At 40.9% G+C, this 21679-nt stretch overlaps 1 pseudogene; it reads left to right on the forward strand.

Moving 5' to 3' along the window:
- Nucleotides 1-6792: 6792 nt before the first annotated feature.
- LOC136497274 (uncharacterized) lies at nucleotides 6793-11117 on the forward strand (annotated as a pseudogene).
- The last annotated feature ends 10562 nt before the right edge of the window (nucleotides 11118-21679 follow it).

A 21679-nucleotide genomic window follows, 5' to 3' on the forward strand; every position in this document is an offset into this window, starting at 1 on the left:
ACATACTTGATAGTGATCATTCGATTGTGTGAGTGAGCAATTCTAGTGCGATTGCATCGTGAGGTTGCATCGAGTGGCACTAGGTGATCGAGTTGCAAACCAGTGGTGCTTGTTACTCTTGGAGGTTGCCACCTCCTAGACGGCTTGGTGGTGGTCTCCGTCGAAGCGTGCAAGAAGCTTGTGCGGCGCTCCGGAGAAGTGCTTGTGAGGGGCATTGTGCTCGCCCCGCGGGAGCCGCGAAGAGCAACTCTAGTAAAGCGTGTCATTGAGCTACCCTCACTCAAGGGGTAGGTTCTTGCAGCGCCCGATGTGCGGGCTTAGCGGGTGATGCTAATTAGCCGCTGAACCACCAAGTGAGCGGTTGACACAACAGGGACTAGCGTGTTGGCAAACACATGAACCTCGGGAGAAAAATCATCGTGTCAACCTTGTTCTTCCCGTTGGTTTGCATCCCCATTATACAAGCTTGCAATTACTTTTATACATATTAAGCTTGTGTAGTTGCTCTTGTAATTAGATAGCTTGTGTAGCTTGCTAATTACCTTCTTGCTTGTGTAGCATAGAAGTAGCTCCCTTGCGTGGCTAATTTGGTTTTAGTAACTTTGTTAGTCACATTGCTTAGTTTGTGTAGCTAAATCTTTGCGCTCTCTAATTAGGCATTAGTTGCCTTGTTATTGAGCATTGCTAGTGAGCTTAGTTAGCTTTGTGCTTTTGCTTACTAGCATGTGTAGGAGCTCCCTTGTTGCTTAAAGTACTAGTGGCATAGGTTTGTGTAACCTTGCTCCTAGAATTGTTTAGGAGAGCTCTAACTAGCCCGACACCTTTGTTGCATAATTGTCATCTTTGCAAGGTGCTAGTGAACATATATAGTGGGGTATAGTCTTGGCTAGACCAATAGTTTTAATTCCGTATTTGTTTCGGTTAGCCGACGCGATTAAGTTTTAGAAAAGACTATTCACCCCCCCCCTCTAGTCGCCATCTCGACCCTTCAGAAGTCAAATCTCACATATAGCTACAAATAAGGGTAATATCGAAAGACAATGCTCAATATATAACATACTTAGTATAAAGGATATAACCTTAGACAGTAGACAACGGAAAGACAACTCCGGTCTTTGGGTGAAGAGTTCAATCCACCGAGACAACTGACTGGTTGATCACAAGCCTAACTCCTCTAGACTAACAATCTGGTACCCATCCGAGATTTTTCCAAAGATTTAAAAAGTAAAGCAAGCGTAAGTACATGTCGTACTCAACAAATATAACATAGGGTTCATGAGGCTCAAAAGGCTGACACTGGTTCAACTACGATTAGCTTTTAATTATCACAATTTTAGCATAGGAGTAGCACAAGTTTATCACAAGCCCATAAACACATGATCAGGTAAACATGAATAATGAATAGCATAAACAATAATCATTAATGTGCATCTTTATCATCAATATTCATCATCTATTCCATAAATGTTCTAAGGCCGCTCATGACCATGAGCACGGCTGATATACCAGTTTTACACTCTACAGAGGTTGGATACTTTCACTATGAGTCATGATTTACCCTTTCGCCCGAGGTGATCAGCCTCTTTACCCACTACCAAGGAAGGTCGACAGGGTTCACTATGAAGCCTTTCAAAGGTTTGTCTAATAAGTTAGGGCCATTAGATTCACTCGGCAGACAGATGTAGGAACCCCTCTTCCCGATGGCACAATGATAGGCGGCCTATACACAAGGGGACAGAGGTTGTCCTATACCCAATTTGGTAAGCCATTCTTACGCCAATAAAGGTAACCTCTAATAAGCTAGAAAAGGTCCTCATACTAAGCTAAAGCCAGAGCCATATAGCCCTCACAGTTGTACTGTAAATCCCGGATGATCACTTACAGATACGTCCTTAGGGAGAGAAATCTAGAGCACCATAAAAACAGCCCAATGCTCTAGCCCCCTTGTTCTATGTTGCTAAAAAGCATCTTTTAGTGTTTATTGCATATACCATTAGTCAAGTTACAAGATCATGGCTTTAGTTGAGCACTAGCATAATACTACCCAATGCAATACCCCATAGGTATCAAGGTATAAGGTAACAAAGTACTAGGGAATTCTTAGTGGTAATCAAGGTAGACACATGCAGTATGATAAGTGATTAATGGTGTATAGGACAACAAGGAAGATCTTCATGTGTTTTAACTATATAAAAGCTTATATAAATTGAATTAAGTCAAATTTAGATTTGAATTACAAAACTAAAGTAAAACAAATCATGTTTTATTTATAAAATCTAGTTGCATAATATTTATTCAAATTAGAGTTTAAACCATGAAATTTAAGAAATAGTGACATGAGAAACATTGTTACTAACGTGTAGTTCTCGTCGTAATGAACCCAATGTAATTGAACGGGTTAGTTCAGAGCTAAAACATAGAAGATATGAATTAAACAAGATTTCCTTTAATAAAATAATAGATTAAATCTAACCTCAAATTTTAAAAGTTGAAAACATATCTAACAGTAGTATGAACACGTAGACAACATAAATACGAACCTAACGCAAGTTGAACGGATCAAATCGGAGTTAAAACAGAAATTTTATGGCTAAAACAAGATTAGTGGCAAAACTGTAAATAGGTGAAAACATATTTTGGATCTAAACCGATGAAACTATGCTTTCCAAAGAAGAAAACATAATATGTGATTGCGCTTTGGACCGCGGGTTAGAAAATAGAAAACTGGAGGGGCTCTTTAGCAAGATGGCCTACGAAGGGGTACCGGTTGATCTGGACCATCGGATCAAGAGTGGACGGCGGGGATTAGAGGATGGAGGGAAGGAGGGGCGCAGCTAGCCGGAGCAGTAAGGCCGGCGTGATGGAAGCCATGGCCGGCGATGGAGCTTCACCGGAACAGCGATTCCGGGCGCGGTTTACAAGGGATGGGCATGAGCGGAGAGAGGGAGACACGGTGAACTTACCGCGAGACTTCCTCGGGGTCGACGACGAGTCTTCGACGTCGTGCTTATGGCGGCAGTGGAGCTAGGGCACGGGGCGACGCGTGCGACTCGGGCGAGGCGGCGCAGAGCTAGCTCGAGGCAAGGCGGTGCGAGATAGGGCACAGGGTAGGCGGCATGACGTGGGCTCGCTATTTGTGGGTCGAAGGAACTTGCGGCACAAGGCAACGATGCGGGGCGAGGCAGCACGGACTCCTAGCGGCGGCGGCAGTGGAGTCCGTGTCAGTCACGGCGGGGAAGAAAGGGTAGAGAGGCTGATAGGGATGGCCCACCTGTCGGTGAGAGAAGAAGCGGGGTCGGGCTGTCAGCCGGACAGAGAGGGGAAGCGCGCGGGTGCTGCTGCTGCTGAGCTGGGCTGCGGCTGCGGCCTTTGACTTGGGTCGAGAGAGTGAGGAGGGAAGAGAGAGCATTGGGCTGGCTTGGGAACAGGCCACGGGGCGCGGGAAGAACATGCCGCGCGGGCGAATTGACACACGGACGGAGCTGGGCCTCGGGCCTGATCAAGAGAGGAAGGAATTTTCCATTTTGTTTTCAAATTCAAATCGAAATGTAAACCTGATCAAATTCGAATATTTAAAATACACTTTTTAATTCAAATAAAAATGAAAAATTTTGGTATGCTCCCAAAATAAAATTTACACCTTTTTTTAAAAATTCTTTTATTTACAAATTTTCTTTTATTTTATTTCAAATCCATTTTCAATTTTATTTTTCAAAAGCATTTTGAATGTTTTCAATTTGAATCAAATCCACACAATTCAAAGAAACAAATGCACTGGCACGTATGCACAAATATGTTGCTACCTTATGATAAATTTTAAATTAATGAACAAAAATATTTTTTTATATTTCATGAGTACCAAAATTCATAAATAAATTATTTTAGCTCTATTTCAAAAGAGTCAAATTTTAAGGTGTTACACTCAGTTGCTTACCTGCCTCCAGTTGCTTAACTGCCCTCTCACTTCATCATTGTCTCTTTCTTGGTCTCTTCCACCTCCATCTTTTTTTTATGTAATAATGTTGATGTCAGATTCATCTACCTGTCCTGACCTCTTATTATGAAATCATTTAATTAAGGTAATATCTCTCTGCATCTGCAGGGAGACACTGCTGTGTGGTTTCTATTTCTTACCAATAATTTTGGATGGAAAAGTTGGATGGTGCCAGGCCACATGGCGACAGATTGGTAGTTCTTGTGACCTTGTCCAGCAACATGAGCCATGCAGACATGGACATCTAGTATCATTGATGTTAGAAAATCTTGTAAAATGGAATATAAAAGGAGGGACAAAGATGTTAGACAATTCTGCATTTACAAAGAAGTTTGCGGATAATTACGAGTTACATTTCTGGCCTATTCATTCCACAAGAAAGTACTTTCTTTCAGCAGGAATAAGTCATGTTTATTTTTCATCTATTGTAGAGTTGATTCTTATGTTAAGTTGATGTCTACTTCTACTACCTACTACGTGACACGTAGGTATAACATACAAGCATAATCTTTGTTAGAGAGGGAATACATTAAGGAAGGTTTCGTGTTCTATTTTGAAAGGACAGCGTACCCTTTTTTGATGAGACGTCTGCATTACATAACAATTGTTAATGCAAGAAAACAGCATTATGATGATTATTAATTGAGCTGGACTTGGTTCGATATGATCATCGTAAGACAATCACATCTGACGTACCACGAATTGGCTCAAACCAAAGTGCGTTCTGCATATATATGACTATCTGCTGCACAAACTTATCATTATGTTCGTTCTCCAATCATTTTGTAACTTTGATTAGCAATATGAATAAAAACATATTATCCTAAATCAAAAGAATCCTTTGTTATGACTATATTTGTAATAGTGAATCTAAGAATGTCAAACTATACAAAATTTTAGAAATCGGTTCAAAAGTTTTAAATGAATTAGAAAACCTACACGAACTTTCATTTACAATTAGAAGTAGAAATTTGATTTCGAACTATTGACCACCACTGTCTCATCAATATTATATTTATTAGTGTATACATCTTTTTCCAAAAAAAATTAATTAGTAATGGGGTAGTAGGTCCAGCATTTACTGGGATGTTGGGGCCCATGATTGTCTAGGTAGGCATGAATGTGGATGATACCCTACTGATGAATCACAACTCCATCCAGGTGAAAGCATAAATGTCTTACATTTGTACTCCGTTATTTTGCATTGTGTTCTGCCTCGTGATTGCCCATATAAGGGGGTGTTTGGATGTAGAGGCTAAAGTTTAAGTGATGTCATATTGGATGTCATATGTGGTGTCGCATGATGTGTTTGGATACTAATAAAAAAACAAATTACAGAATCCATCAGTAATCCGCGAGATGAATTTATTAAGCCTAATTAATCCATCATTAGCATATGTTTACTATAGCACTACATTATCAAATCATAGACTAATTAGGCTTAATAAATTTGTCTCACAAATTAATCTCAATCTGTGCATTTAGTTTCATAATTAGTCTATATTTAATACTCCATGCATGTGTCCAAATATTTGATAGGACATCGACTAAAGTTTAGAAGGTGGAACCAAACACCCCCTAATAAGGGCCTGTTTAGATTCCAAAAAAATTTGCGCAGTACCCATCACATCGAATCTTGCGGCACATGCATGGAGTACTAAATGTAGACAAAAAAAACTAATTGCACAGTTGGGTGAGAAATCGCGAGATGAAACTTTTGAACCTAATTAGTCCATAATTAGACACTAATTGCCAAATACAAACGAAAGTGCTACAGTAGCCAGAATCCAAAAAAAATTTGGATCTAAACGGGGCCTAAGATCATAGTGTTTTTTCTATAGTTGAACTTTTTAATAATTTTCAGAACGAGGTTGATTCAGAAATTTGTTCTCTTACCTCACCTTCGTTCATGTTGCGACCAAGATTTTTCTTACTTTCTTAAGAAGGCCAAATTGGCTCATCCGATCCACTAGCATGGCTTATCTTGCCCCTACCATGACTAGGAAGGACCTGGGATTTCACTCCACTCTTTCTACATGAATGGTGTATTTGCATTTGAATTAATTTTCTAAGTAAACTTTGGCCATTAATTTCTCTTAGTACCTTCTTATCAATTGCTGTAAACTAAAACCACCTCAATACTATATTAAAAGATATGTGAAATACAAACCTGTGCTGGCTCAATCTTTTTAGACACTAAACATACATATAATTTTATTAATTGTGGACAAAAACCTTCTAGACCTTTTTTCCTTTCAAATCCCACAATGCTCTACGTAAAGAAACTAAGGAAGTATTTACTTCGTCCTAAATAAATTAACTTTTAGAGTTATCCTAAGTCAAATATTTTTAAGTTTGACTGAAATTTTATACAAAATAGTACTAACATAACATATAGTATAGAAACACATTTTATGTTGTATCTAACTACCAAAAAATATATTATAAAAATACATTTCATATCTAACAATACTAATTTTTTTTATCATAAACATTAAGTTTTTTATAAATACGGTCAAAGTCAAAGAATTGATTTAGGATGACTCTAGAAGTTGATTTATTTATGGCCTGAAAACATTATATCATTATCAGACAGAATGCATATCCAAAATACTCCATTTTATTTACTGTAACTTATTCAGATCCAAAACACTTTCCTTTTTGGCCCTGGGCCCATAACTAACAGGAGTTTAGTTTAGTCGAATTGACCCTTCAGCCCTCTTCATATATGGCACACCCTCTCTTATGCTGCTCTTCTCTATCCTATAGCCTCCTAGGAGAGGAGAGAGGGGGGTCATAACTACTCATAAGCAGTGCGGGGAGGTTGGACTTTGATGAGTTTGAGCTAGCTAGCTCTACCAGCTCCAACTTTCTTCCTCCTCTCATCTCCATTCCAAAGTCCAAACACACACATATATATAGGTACTACTAGTAGTAAGAATGCAAAGGACACACACTAGCTAGCTAGTCACAAAGATTTCAGACGATATGGCTCTCGCCACCCTGCTGCTCCCCTCCTCAGGCGGCTCTACGGCCACCAAGGCTGGCACCGGCGACCACCGCACCGACAGCCGGCGGCATGCATGACCACCACCACCACCACGGGAGCAAGCGCAAGAAGAAGCCACCGCCGCCATCACCGCAACCGTCGCTGCCGTCGGCGCCAAGAACCCCACCAGGTGCACGAAGCCACCGCGTCGACATGGCTGCGTCGTCGTCGTCGTCGTCGTCCAGGAAGAGCCCCATGGTCCCCGCGGCGGCGGCGGCCAAGAACAACAACCACGCCGCTCATCACCAGCAGCGCCGAGGCCACCACCAGCCAACGAAGAAGGCCGCCGCGGCGTCGTCGTCCTCCTCCTCCTGGGAGCAGGTCAAGAGCCTGCTGAGCTGCCGGAGCGCGACGGCGGCGGCGCGCGTGCACGACCCATCGGCGCCCTCGGCGCTGGCGCGGCTCCGTGGCGCCAGCGGCGCTGGGACGTGCGGCGCCTCGCTCTGCGCCATGCGCGACGTCGTCGACGCCGCCTCCTCAGCCGCGTCGTCCGCCGCCGCGTCCGCGTCCGATACGGCCACGCTGAACCGCCGCCGCGCGCACCGCGGCGCCGGATCGTCCTCCTCCGCTGCCTCCGGCTCCGGCAACAGCGGCCACCACTCTTCCCTGCGGGCGCGGGGCCTCTCCGGCTGCTACGAGTGCCGCGCCATCAACGTGGAGCCCATGTCCAGGTCCGTGTCCGTCCGATCCGTCCAGCTAGCTACGTACTTGCTTAATTAATTTTGTGATTGATTGATGATTAGTCAGCTTTTAAGCTGGACGATGATGATGATTGTGGTGATTAATGAGCAGGCGGTACCCGAGGCCGAGGGAGCTGTGCGCGTGCCCGCAGTGCGGCGAGGTGTTCACCAAGGCCGACACCATGGAGCATCACCAGGCCATTCGCCATGCAGGTATGCTTTGCTAGCCTAGCCTCTCCTTCCACTGCTCATCCAGATTTGTTTGTTTCTTTTCTCTTTTTGGTGAAATTGATTCTTCTGTTTCTGTGCATATATATGAAATTTTTGCCATCGATTTTTTCGTGGAATAATCTACTAGTAGTATTTTCTTTTACATATATATGTGGGTGAGTACAGTATTAGCATAAGTATTACAAGTATAGTGGGTTGAATATATACATTAATTCCCACACAGCAAGTTTATTGCAATGCACGCAACACGGGAATTTCACCCAGGAGTAAAGTAAAGTAAAGTAAAGGCGATACGTGTGGACCTTTTCTTTAACATGAAGCTTGCTAGGATTAATGCTGTTCATGCATGGGGACGAAAGACTTGGGTAGCTAACTACTTTTTTCCGCTTTATCCCAATTTATGTTTTTGTAAGAGGAAGAGAAAAACAGCTTTATGGGTGAAGCTGTTTTAAAAATGAGTGTTTGGTAAATAAAACAGCTTGTTGTGAGCTGTGCCAAACATGCCCTTCGTTATCATCATCTAAATAAATAAAACTAGTTACCACTACTACTCTACTAGTGCAAGATTAAATAGTTTATTATCAGGGTATTATATTATATAATCTCTCTTGGCACATCTATCCACGTGGGAATGGAGTGGAGGTAGAAGCAGGGGAGGGGAGGAGACAAACAGAAAGGCCACGGAAGATGCTGCTCTGCTCATCAAAGTTATATTATATATACATGCCATACCATACCCCCGGCCGGCCTGCTTCCTTTTCATCTTTTTCTTTGTCTTTTGTGGTTTACAAGCAAGCAGGCAACAGGCACCGTGTGTTGTTGTTGTGTATTCTCCCCAAAGCATCTACACACTTGTTTATGCATGTAACTGCATCACATGAAAATAAAAAATCATCAGTTCATGGTCCAGCACAAACAAAAGTTGCTTGCATGCACAAGCACAAGGTAGTGCGTGGCAGATGAGGACATGAGGTGAGATGAGTCTCTCACTCTCAGTGCATTAATCATGCAGCTAGCCAGCAGGCCGTGCATGCCTTTGGGCTTGTATCAGCAGCAATAATCACATGAAAGATTGATAAAAGAGGCTAGCTCCACATGACATGACTAACAACACATATAGTCATGGGCATGCATGAACAGCTTGTGGTACAGTAGTTGACATAGTATCCATCCATGGTCACAATTGAACTGAGGAAGTGTTTAAACGTAGGGAGTAAAGTTTAGGGATATCATATCAGGGTGTCATGGGAGTGCTCGGATAGTAATAATAAAATAAATTACATAAGTCCTCAGCAATCCACAAGATGAATTTATTAATCAGTTATTAGCACATGTTTACTGTAGTACCACGCAATCAAATCATGTACTAATTAGGCTTAAAAAATTCATCTCACAAATTAGTCGCAATCTGTGCAAATAGTTATTTTTTTAGTCTATATTTAATATTCCATGCATGTGTCAAACATCCGATGTGATAGGGAGTAAACTTTAGGGGGAGGAACTAAACAAGGCCTAAATTTATAATGGTTGGTGTAGAGCACTGTAGGCCGCGTGCAACAAGCTGGAAATGATGTACTAATTGAACTCATTACAAAGGGAGACACACAGAGATTCAATTCATTCACAACTTTGCTTTGTTTGTCTGAAATGAATAATGAGTTGGATTATGAGCAAAAAAGATATATAAATACATAAAATGAAAACAAAGATGGGGCTTGCATTGCCAGCCATGAAGAAATAGATGACAAGTAGAGTGATGAGCTGCATTGCATTTGTGTAGTGTACTGTACCGCTGTACGTGCTTTTGAGATGCTTTAGGTCAAGAAAAAGACGTCCTGAATCACAGGACGAGGACGATTGAAAGCCATGCATGCAATTTTTTCGCTCAAACGCCATGAATGCCATGCCATGCCTTGTCCTCCAAAGATGCTGTCCGTCCATCTCGGCACCGTACCCGTACCTGCATAGATTTCAGGGATCATTCATTGCACTCTGTCTGTCTGTCTGTCTGTCTGTCGTCCACTGTCAATGGCAATGGCATGCATACAGATCGATTAGCCATTCCTAATCCTAGTACAGTAGTTTAGTAGAGTTAATGGCCATCATATCACATGCCATGCTAACCAATCCATGCAATGCATCTGCTGCATGCTGCAGTGTCTGAGCTGGGTCCGGAGGACTCGGGGCGGAACATCGTGGAGATCATCTTCAAGTCGAGCTGGCAGAAGCGGGCTCGCCGCTCCTTCTGCCACATCGACCGCATCCTCAAGGTCCACAACGCGCCGCGCACCGTCACCCGCTTCGAGGCCTACCGCGACGCCGTCCGCTCCCGCTGCCGCGCCGTCGTGGAGGCCCGGGCAGCCGCCGACGGCAACGAGCTGCTCAGGTTCCACTCCGCGCCGCTCGCGTGCTCCCTCGGCCTCAGCGGCGCCACCGCCCTCTGCTGCGCTGCTGGTGGTGGTGCCGACGACGCAACCACTTCGTCGCCCTGCGGCGTATGCACGGCCATCCGGCACGGCTTCGCGTCGTGGGTGGGCGCGCACCCGCTCGGCGTGCGCACCACGGCCAGCAGCGGCCGCGCGCACGACTGCGACTCGTCGGCTTCTTCGTCGATGCAGCCCCACCAACCGGCGAGCGACACTGCTGCCTGCCGCGCCATGCTGGTGTGCCGGGTCATCGCCGGCCGCGTCCGCCGCGACGGCGACGGCGCCACGTCGTCCGCTGCCGAGGAGGACGGCCCCTTCGACTCGGTGGCCGGCGAGGACGCCTCCAGCAGCAGCGTGTACGGGAACCTCGAGGAGCTCTTCGTGGCCAACCCCAGGGCCATCCTGCCCTGCTTCGTCGTCATCTACCGCGTCCTTGATTCTTGATAGCTTCAGCCAAAGCACATGCATATCACGTCACGTCGTCTAATGCATACTTCTTCTTGATGCTAGTTCGTTCTCATATATACGTACATCTGTATCTGTAGAAACGAATGAATGTCGACCAAGGTCATGCCGTTATTTTTCTTCTTTTTTAATTTGTTGTCAAACAACTAAATTAATACTCATATATATAAGTATGCTATATATATATTATGTTTGTAACATTTTTGTTTCGTAGTAGCGTCGATTATATGTATATGTATATGTATACTACTCCTGCTATGCTATATGATAAAGAAGGATGAGTTGCTAGAATTAATATCACAATTTTCCGATTTCTCATTGCATTTCACTTGCACATGGACAATTCGACATGATGATGCTTTCCCATGATGGTTTGGTGTTGTTGTGATTGAGCAGCTAGTTGGCGAAGTGCTCAAGTCAACAGCTGCAGTGGACCTTCTCCTCTCCTCTGCAGCTGCTGGCCATCAACTGTACTACTACTGTTGGTTCATGCATGCATGATCAGGATCAGGTGACTAGCCAGTTTCAGATCTATCCACAGACAGGCAGAATCTCACTGGCCTCTTTGGAAAGTGCTGATGTTGTTGATGTGGCTGGTTTTGTTGCTCAGATCCATCCACGTACGAGCTGATCAACCATGCACGTGTGCTGGATCTCAAGAAAAATCTACACGGCATCCCTCATCTTCAATCCCCCTCTCATTTTCTATCAACGAAAAGAAAATCTGACAGGAAAAAGACACACTTTGTTTGTCTGCTCTGTTCTGATGTTCATCTAGCCTACTGGCTGAGACAAACCTTGAGCCACTGAAATGGTGGATCTAATAAGAAGGCTATATATTTATCATGCAAGCTAGGTTGTTAACATGACAAACAACCCTTGCCTGTTTGCATGTAATTGTTTTTATACATAGGCATCTGCATTGAATAATGTACTGGACAATAACAATCAAGTTTGATGGTTTTGTCAGATGAGACATGTCAGCCTAATGTTAGGAGATGCCCAAATAAGTCCTAGGAGCATATATAGAATCTCTCTAGATAACACTAAGCAGCGGGTACCTACACCAACCAAATGGACAGTTAAGAGGTCAAAGTAAAGCCCAAACGTCTAGATCAATGGGTGCTGTCATCTGTCATGTGCAGTATCTCCACTTGATGATGCACTTGTCATGTTAATTGTGTAGTAGCAAGTTTGGTCAAATGGTCATGCTGCGCACATGAAGCCTATATCATTGACTAAGGTATCTCTAGGTACTTCATACATATTGTGGATTCAAATTGTAGTATATATTCACCTCACTTGTAAATCATTGTTCCATTGTCCATTTTGCACATACAACTAATGGGGTTTTCCATTTTGGGGCATCTTTGGATGGTATAACTTAAATAGTTCACTTAATCTAGCTAGGAGTTCAGAGAAAATATTGTGTTTTTATTTTTTAAATAAATAATGGATATATATTTGTCCCTATATTTTGTCAAGATTTTCTATAACTTATTAGGACAGGCCATATGTAATATCATCTCAACAACTGAATATTAACATCACAGTAGATTGGGGGCGGAAAAGACATAATAATTAGTATGCGCATAAATTGGGACTGCGTGCTGTTTTCTTGTAGTCCAAATAATTAGAAAAAACGAGCAGTGTGAAAGTATAACCATGTGTTTGACAAATAAGAATCATGTTTGTTGGACTTCTTAGAGGAGACATGTCATCCTAATGTTAGGAAATGCCCAAATATATATGTCGGACAATCATGTACTGAATGTGTCCAAATAATACTAAGTAGTAATAACCAAACCGACAGTCAAAAGTTCAAAAGCTCTAACTATCCTACTCATTCATCTAGGTTCAATTAGCATGCCCTAAACATGAATACAGGAGGGTACAGTGGTACACAACCAGATCAACCACATATACAAAAGGATTGTGTGATGTGCAGCAACTCCACTTGATGAGGTGGTTATATATCATGTTAACTGTAACATGTTTACTGAAATAATAATGGTCCTTGGCATGATCTATACAGTTTAGTAAATAATTAGCTCTCTGCATATTTTAGACATATTGCTAAATCAGTAGGTATATATATGTTCAATCTTTACTTTGGCTGCACTTGCAAAGCATAGAGATTTTGCTCCCTGGACCAATGTGCTTGTTCCTTTTTGGCCTCTTCAGATGGTATATATAGTTTGAACATTCAATTCATCTTGGAGTCTGGAGAAATTATCACGTCTTGAATATTGCTTCAAATGAATGGTTTTACAGCTTTCTGAATTTACCTCTTAGACTGTATGCAAGGTTAATATTGCAGCGAATGGAGTATTTATCAATTTTATCTTAATAACCCAACAATACAGTGGGTGGTTGAGATTTGAGAAACAAACACAAGAGTAATATGTGAATACAAAGTGTTGACCATGTGTTCTTTTTCTTGTCCAAAACATCAAATTAAATTACAAAATTGAAGAAAACATGACTACACAGAGTATGTTCACTTAATGGAATTTGAAAAGAGTATGTTTATAGATGTTCATAAAAATATTTTTATAATTACTAAACTGTTCTCAACTCCGTTGCCATGCAGTGACACCAGAATATTAATCCCTGAGCTACGTTTCAGCTTGCATTGTTTACTTTGGAAATTTGGCATTCAAATTGTATATATGTTGTATATGACTGAAATCCTACTTGGACCCGGACTCAAGATAGGTGTGCTATTAGGACTTTAGTTTTACTAGTACTTGTAGTACTTGAGTGTAGAATTCTACTAGGAGTAGGACTCGTACTTGCATGTATATAGAGCCTTGGAGGGGACTATATAAACAAGGGATAGAGACCACAGGCATCAACCAAACCAACAAAATGGTCCCATCCAAGGTTTATAAGGAGCAATTAGGAGCACTCAAGAGAATTATTATGCTAGATAGTTCTATTGCACTAGATTCTTGTATAGGGCAAGAACCCGTGGATCCTAGAGGGTCAAGTAGGGTTGTGAGAGAGCGACAATCACTGGTACTCTTTTAGAGTTGTGCATATAAAATTTGCATTTGGCTTAGCCAAATCCTAATCTCTTGTTGTGGTTGCTTGAATATCATCGTCTAGGGTTTTCTATGTGATTCAACTACATCGTTCTTAATACTGTGTAAGCTTGTGTCATACTCGCAACATCGTTTCAAAGATCCGAGGGCTGTTGCGCATAACTGGGGGTATTAGATTAGACTCTAACATTGTAAATGCAAAAATTGTAATACACAGATATAAATCCAACTAAAAAAAGTATTTGAACAATTTAGCCTATGAATCCCATAAAATATATAGTTCAGATCCATAAATCGACAGGCAGAATGTCATCACTAGCCACTTTGAGGGATTTTAATGGCTGTCTTTTTTTGAAATTATTATTATTACCTGTCATTGACAATGTCAATCACATGTGTTGGATATCAAGAAAACACTGAATCGTCATTTGTTTTTCAAAAAAAAAAATCTAGGATGGAAAATCTAACAGGAAAAGGACACACTTTATTTGTCTTCTAGCCTGGTGTTAGCATATTGGTTTATGGAAGTGCAAGAGCTAAGACAAACCTTGAGCCCTGGAAATAACTAGTGGGTGTTTTTCAAGGCTATTTGTTGGTCATGTGAGGTTGTTGTCTTGTCCGACCTTCGTTTGTTAACTCCTAATTGTACATTTAGGCATATGCTATAGATTTGTGTGCTAGACAATAAAAATAACTTATATTATTGGCTTACTTATATGAGACATGTCAGACTAAAGTTAGGAGATGACTGCCCAAATACTTATATATATGTCCTGCAAGCATATAAGGAATCTGCCCATACTGTTGTAGTTGGCAACCAAACCGACAGTTATGTTGTCAGTGTAGGCTGAATTAGCCCGCATTTCCAAAAACAACTAGATTGAACACATATGACCAAGTGTGGTATCACGTGCACACTAGTAGAGAGAAGACTTTCGGTTCAGCACATTAGTCTCGGCTAGAATTAGACCAGGAACTAATGTGGATCCAAGTTTTTTGGGCATCAAATGACATTTAGTCCCGGTTGGTAACACCAACCCAGACTAAAGGGTCTATATTAGTCCCGGTTGGTGTTACTAACCCGGACTAAAGAGCCTTGACTCTTTAGTCCCGGTTCATAACACCAACCCAGACTAAAAGTAGATCATTTAGTCCCGGTTGGTGTTATCAATCTGGACTAAAGGTTCTTTTAGTCCTGATTGGTGTTACCAACCCGGACTAAAAATCCTCCTACAGGTTAGTTCAAAAGAAAAGCATCCCATCCAAAATCACATGTCCTATGTAGGTGAGATGGAAAGGTACGCGCAAGGCAATGCATGAGGTCTTGGGTTTGAATCCCACGCGAGGCACAAAGGTGGGAGACATTATTATTTTTTATTGTCGGAGTACCTTTAGTCTGACTAAAGAGTCATGCCTTTAGTCCCAGCCCGGATTGATAGACTAAAGCATGTCCTCAGTCGGGACTAAAGTCTAACTTCACTTGATGCTACCGTTGACTGGACTACAGTATGTCAGTATCGATGGGAATTTCAGACACAAAGCTAAATCAGACTTTATATATATATATATATATATATATATATATATATATATATAGGGAGAGGCTATTCAGTAGCCAGCTACAGAATAAGTTATTCTGTAGCCACCTCCATTTACCATAATTTTATATACTAATTTACGATAATGTCAATATATATTTACTATAGTTGGGTTACTGTAACACATAGGGATATTTACCATAACGTTATAGTAAACCACTTAGTAAGGAGTTACTATAATCTCATAAATTAACATAGTAATTATAGTAACTCAAGGTGGCTACAGAATAGGTTGTTTTGTAGCCAGCTATAGAGTAGTTGTTCTATATATATATATATATATATATATATATATATATATATATATATATATATATATATATATATATATATATATATCGAAGGCTTAAAACTCTCACAAACCATTGTTTGTGTCAAACTAATAAAGGAGGTTGTTCCTTTTTGGTTCTGTTTCCACACTATGATTATCATTGGAAACATGAAATTCTCTCATGCTTAGACGAACAAGACTGACTCTGTCATTTCCTTTCATTCTCTATCCACATTGGGACTAAGGCAGTACACACTCTAGTCACAAATATGTGATATTTTGGATAAGATCTGATCAAAATTTTGAAACCATGAAATTACTAATAAATTTGAATCTAGGTGTAAACGACGTTTCATACCATAAACATACATTACTTTGATTATTAAATGTTTCTGTTCACACGCAAAAATGTGTCGGCGTGGAGATTTGGCTGCACAATCAAGTTCTTAATATCAAGAGCATACTGGAAGATATTTGGTGCAACAAAATTCAAGGCACAAAGTATAAAAAGGAGAAGGAGACGACACCTGCCCCAGCCAAACCCGACCTAGCCAGTTTCTTTGCCCAGAACCAATCAGGCCGGTTCCTAAACTGGCCCAGTTTGCCTGTTTTGACCGTGGGCAGCTCCTGCGCCAGCCCAAGGAAACGGCCAGGCCAGTTTTCTTGCTGTGTCCAGATCGAGTTGATTTCAAAATCAGTTTTGGACTTATTTTTGACATGGGATTGAAGAACGTGTTTTGAACTTTTTCTATTGGGATACGACCACCCTCACTATATAAACAAGAGGAACACGGTCAATTATTGAGTATTCCAACTTCCAATAGTAAAAAACACAACGCATACCCCCTTTTCTCCTACTTTATCTCTACCTTGATGTTCATCACGTCTCTCGGTGAGATTTGGTGGCGTTCTAGGTGACCTTGACAACCTTAGAGCAACCTCTATGTGCTCCTCCTCGATGGGTGTTTCTAAGAGACGTTTGGGAGTCTACCAAGCAAAGAATGGGCTCAATATCGGCCTAACCAACCCCTCAGTCGGTTTCATCAATCCACTGCATTCTTACTACGATCAAGGTTGTTTGCAACCTCAGACATGCTAGTCCATAGTGACGTGTGATCCAAATCAAAGTCAACAGTTTCCAAAACATATAAAGTTTGTTTTTAAAATAAAATAAAATAAAATATGCCTAATATTTGATAAGTTCACCTTGTCGAACTCATTAATAACTACTCGTAGTCCTCTGCCCCATGCATATGGTCCGGCACATCAGCTTAAAACTCGTGTTGTCGTGGAGAGTGATATCTGCAGATCCAAATGGTCCTCCATAGGCCCATTCGGCTTACCCCATATCCGGCTTGTTTGATTTTTTTTCTTCAGTCGGAACAGTGTTTTTCTCTCACAACATTTCAGCCAGAACAGTGTTTTCAGCCAAGTTTCAGCAAGCCGAACGGGGCCATAGTGTCACAGCAGTACGTGGGGGTATCGATCATGTCTGCCTTCGAATGTGCAGTGTGATTTTTGGCACCACAAACCCTGCATGGAGATCATAGAAAAAATAGTGGGCTATAGCGCCGCTATAGCGGTCGGAGAGACTCAACGCTAAGCTATTTCTATTTGTGCCACTATGCCAACTTTAACTGTTATTGTGTGCTATAGCCCTGCTAATTGCATAGCTTTAGCGTTCAAATAGCGACGTTATTTCAGATTTTGCCATCACTAATAGCAGCAGCAACAACAACATAGCCTTTCAGTCCCAAGCAAGTTGGGGTAGTCTAGAGTTGAAACCCACCAAGAGCCCCAAGTCACGGTTTAGGCACTTCAATAGTTGATTTCCAAGTACTCATATTCAAACATAGATCTCTAGGTATATCCCAAGCTTTCAAATCTCTTTTTATTGTCTTCCCGTATCAATTTCGGTCTTCCTCTACCTCTTCTTATATTATTAGCTTGGCTTAAGACTCCACAATGCACTGGTGTTTCTGGAGGTCTTCTTTGAACATGGCCAAACCACCTCAACCGATGTTGGACAAGCTTTTGCCATCACTAATAGATTTTGACAATTTAATTTGTTAGTTCCTACTTATCGTTTACTACTAATTTGGTATTTTAGATAATTAAACACTGGACTTTTATGAACCATGTTGTAATGTTATATTAGTAATGTTACCTAGACATGAGAAACCTTAGAAACATATTTGTGTTCATCGAATTTCATATTTACTATATTTTTTCATTAATTATTGGTGTTTTTCATGTTTACTTTATAAAAACGCTATTTGTCATAGCGCCGCTATAGCCTCATAGTCGTTGAAAAAAGTTACCGCTATTTTTAATAGCCCGCTATTTAAAACTACGATGGAGATGCAATGAATCCACCATAAATGGCACACAGAGACCAATGGCATGAAAAAATAAAAATTGGGATGCAGCAAACATGGCATGGCTACATCAAGTACTAACTCCTATACGGATTTTCCATCAGGTTGTCGGTTGGAGATCCATGTAGGGTGAACTGATTACTGCTCATGCATGAGAGATTGACAATTTCTCGTGTTGTCACAATCTTGTCTAATAATTGTACATGGCCTTGATTTTGTGTGGAAAACGAACTGTGAAATATTAAGCATATCTATGAGGAGATGTATACGGTGCCCGGGGTCCATCACTAGTACCCTCTCCCCTAAAAAGATTAGACAAGAATACCTATATAATGTATCTAAGTTTAATTATGTTTATGTTTATGTTTAAATTTAGTTGGCACAAGAAAAATACAAACAGAGTGCTTTTGCCAGGCTTGCTGCTACTTGCCACACACAATTCAGTAGTAAGCACTAGTATGTTCTGCCACTTGTTCCAATGCCTTGACTTCGTGATAGCAGAATAATGGCCCCCGTAGATCCATGTTGCCTGGCAACAGGATGCTGTCTTGGATCGAGGCTTGTACTGACACCATGTTCCTGACTGCATTGCTTGGAAGAATCCCTTGGATTCTTTATCTTTTTGGGGGGCACAGTTTGGGTGAGGATAAAGTGTTGTTGCTTGGAAGGATCCCTGACTGCATTGTTGGTCAGTTGTTGCTGATTTCCTTCAGTAGATAGGTCATCATCTTCTTAATTGAAAATTCTAATTTTTTGGAAAAAAGAAGAGGGCCCTTTCAATTCTGAAAGGAAGTATGAACACAAAGAATGATGTGGTCCATTTGAAAAAGACCTCTATTTTAGATAAGAAAAGCCTTATGCATTCAGTTGTGGTGTATGGTCATTTATTTGGAGGTTCTCTTGTTCTGCAAGTTGTTTTGGTTACTTTGGCTATCACCTGTGCTGCTTACTGGTTGGTGGTTGGATGACAGGGAAAGTTCCTTGTAGTCTGAATTCTGTTTCCGTGCTTGAACCCTTTTTGTGGACTATGTAAACTATAAAGGAATGCTTACACTTTCCAGTGTCGTTATGGTCACTAGAGATTAATTAATTAGCACAACAACCGGCACTAAATTTGATTTGGTGACCCTGCAGAGCTCCACTGGCAAAGCCATGGTGACCATGCCCAAAAGTTTCTTTTTGACATATGCCCACGTATGAATATATTAATAAATTAATAAAAACAGATACTCCCACCGTCTCAAATTATAAGTCATTACGGCTTAAAAAAATTAGTAGTCATTTCAACTTTCTTATAGGATCAAAGCATCTCAAGTTTGATCAAATTTATATAAATAAAATAATAATATCTATGATAATAACTATCATTACATTCTTTATTAATTATATTTTCATAGTATACTTATTTGATGTCATATTTTTTATAATTTTATTTATAATTTATGTCAAACTTGAGATGCTTTGAATCTCTAAAAAAGTTAGAATGACGTATAATTTAGAAAGGAAGAGTACTATATTTGATCTTAGCCTAAACGCTTAGAAAGGTATGAAAGCTACTGGGCATTGCGTCTCATTTATCACTGAGCCACTGGCCTTTTCTCTACCTGTCTGGGCCGAAATTTATAACCAGAGCCAGCAGGCCGTACTGAATTGCATGGGACGATTTGTTTCAGATCCATGCAAAAGACAAGCTCTGGCCTCTCTCACTTTCCAAATGTTGATGGCTGGTGCCTTGCTAAAATTTTATCATCGCTCTTTTGACAAGGTTTACCACATGATGTGAACCTCAAGAAAATATTTCAGCCCTCAGATGTAAAATTTCTATAATTTCTAGCCAAAATAAGTTTTCTATAATTTTTTTATAATTTCTAGAAATTTCATAATTTTTTGAGTTAAAATAAAATTTCTATGAATTTTCAAGTGTAAACTAGGTTTTAGGATTTTTTTAATTATATTATCTTTCCATATAAAAATATGTTTGAATAAATTTTTGAATTTTTTATTAGTTTTTAGGTATTTTTATAAAAAAAGCATTCCTAGTCTAATTTACCTCTTGAACTTTCAACTTAGTCCGATTTACGCCTTTGACATGGCGCCACATTAGCAAAACCACCATCAAAACCACTAGGGTGTAAAAGCAAATGGTTTTCAAAGTTGAGGGACGTTAAAAATTGGTTTTGTAGATCAGGGAGGAAAATCGAAGTACCGCGATAGTTGAGAGAGATAAATTGGACTTTTTCCACACAAATATGTACCATAAGTGAAACACAAGCGTAGCTTGTCCGCACCGGCTAGCAAAGTATCTAGTGGGCATGTGAGATTCCACAAGTTTTTGTTTTGAATTTGTATGGCTTGCTTTATTCATTCGACAAAACGGTTACATCTCTTACAAGCATTTGTAGAATGAAGGTAGGGGGATCATCTATCCAAACAAGAGAGCTTTTGCCTACCAAAGCTTGCCTAGCTAACTCATGAGCAATAGAGTTACACTCCCTGATACAGTGACTAATAGATATAACATTAAAATCGTTCCAATATTGCTCACATTCATCATATATCGTCCCTGCTGTCGTGGCCGAGAAACCTCCCTCTTGCATTGTTATGACTACTTCCATACAATCTGATTGGAACTCCACGCGTCTGCAACCGATCTGCTGCGCCAGTAGAATTCCATCTCTCAGAGTTGCAGCTTCGGCCATGGTCGCATCTACGACTTGTGGAATGTAGCTGTGTGAAGCGGCGATAAACCCGCTTGTGGAGTCTCTGATTACAGCGCTCGTGCTTCTTGATCCTAAGATTTAATCAAAACCAGCATCGACATTCATCATCAAGATAGCCTCAGGCGGTTTCCGCCAGCCCTTGTTGATAATAGCATATAGTTTGACATGATCATTGCGATGGATAGGGCTGACCTTGGTGGTGATTGAATATCTTAACCATGAACTACCTATCTTTCTTGCCACCAGATATACCAGCATCCTGTCAAAATAATCTTAGACAGGCCAACATTACTCAACTACATAGCTCGCCGTCCCCTTCTGATTGCTTCTTGTAGAACAACCTAGCTAGATCTATCCTCTGCCATTAGTGCTTGAATTTGCTACCAAATATCAAGTGCACTGCACACATCTCTAGCCTGAGAACAAGCAAACAATGCATGCCTTATGTCTTTAGCGTCTGATTGACACATAGCCCCCGATCCACTCGCCGCCACCTGCTGGACATTGTTTCCAAAGCTATGACTCCATTGACAATGATAGGCTCATTTCACTAAGAATAAGCCGATCCGGTTGAAGTGTCATGAAATCAAATCCTCTTGCCCTGGGGAAATTGGAATTTGGAGGATACAGTGTACATCCATAGACCAAAAAGGGATCTAATCAGCTCTTCATCCCATCAACCATTAATCGGATTAATAAGTTCATCCACCGTTGAGACTAAAATGTTACCTCGAGGAGTCAGCACTTTCATGGTGTGGCTACCTGGAGTCCAGTTATCGTTCCAGATGTTTATTTGTGTACCATCTCCGGCTCGCCAAAT

Source organism: Miscanthus floridulus, chromosome 12 (genome assembly GCF_019320115.1).
Source record: "Miscanthus floridulus cultivar M001 chromosome 12, ASM1932011v1, whole genome shotgun sequence".
NCBI lineage: Eukaryota > Viridiplantae > Streptophyta > Magnoliopsida > Poales > Poaceae > Miscanthus > Miscanthus floridulus.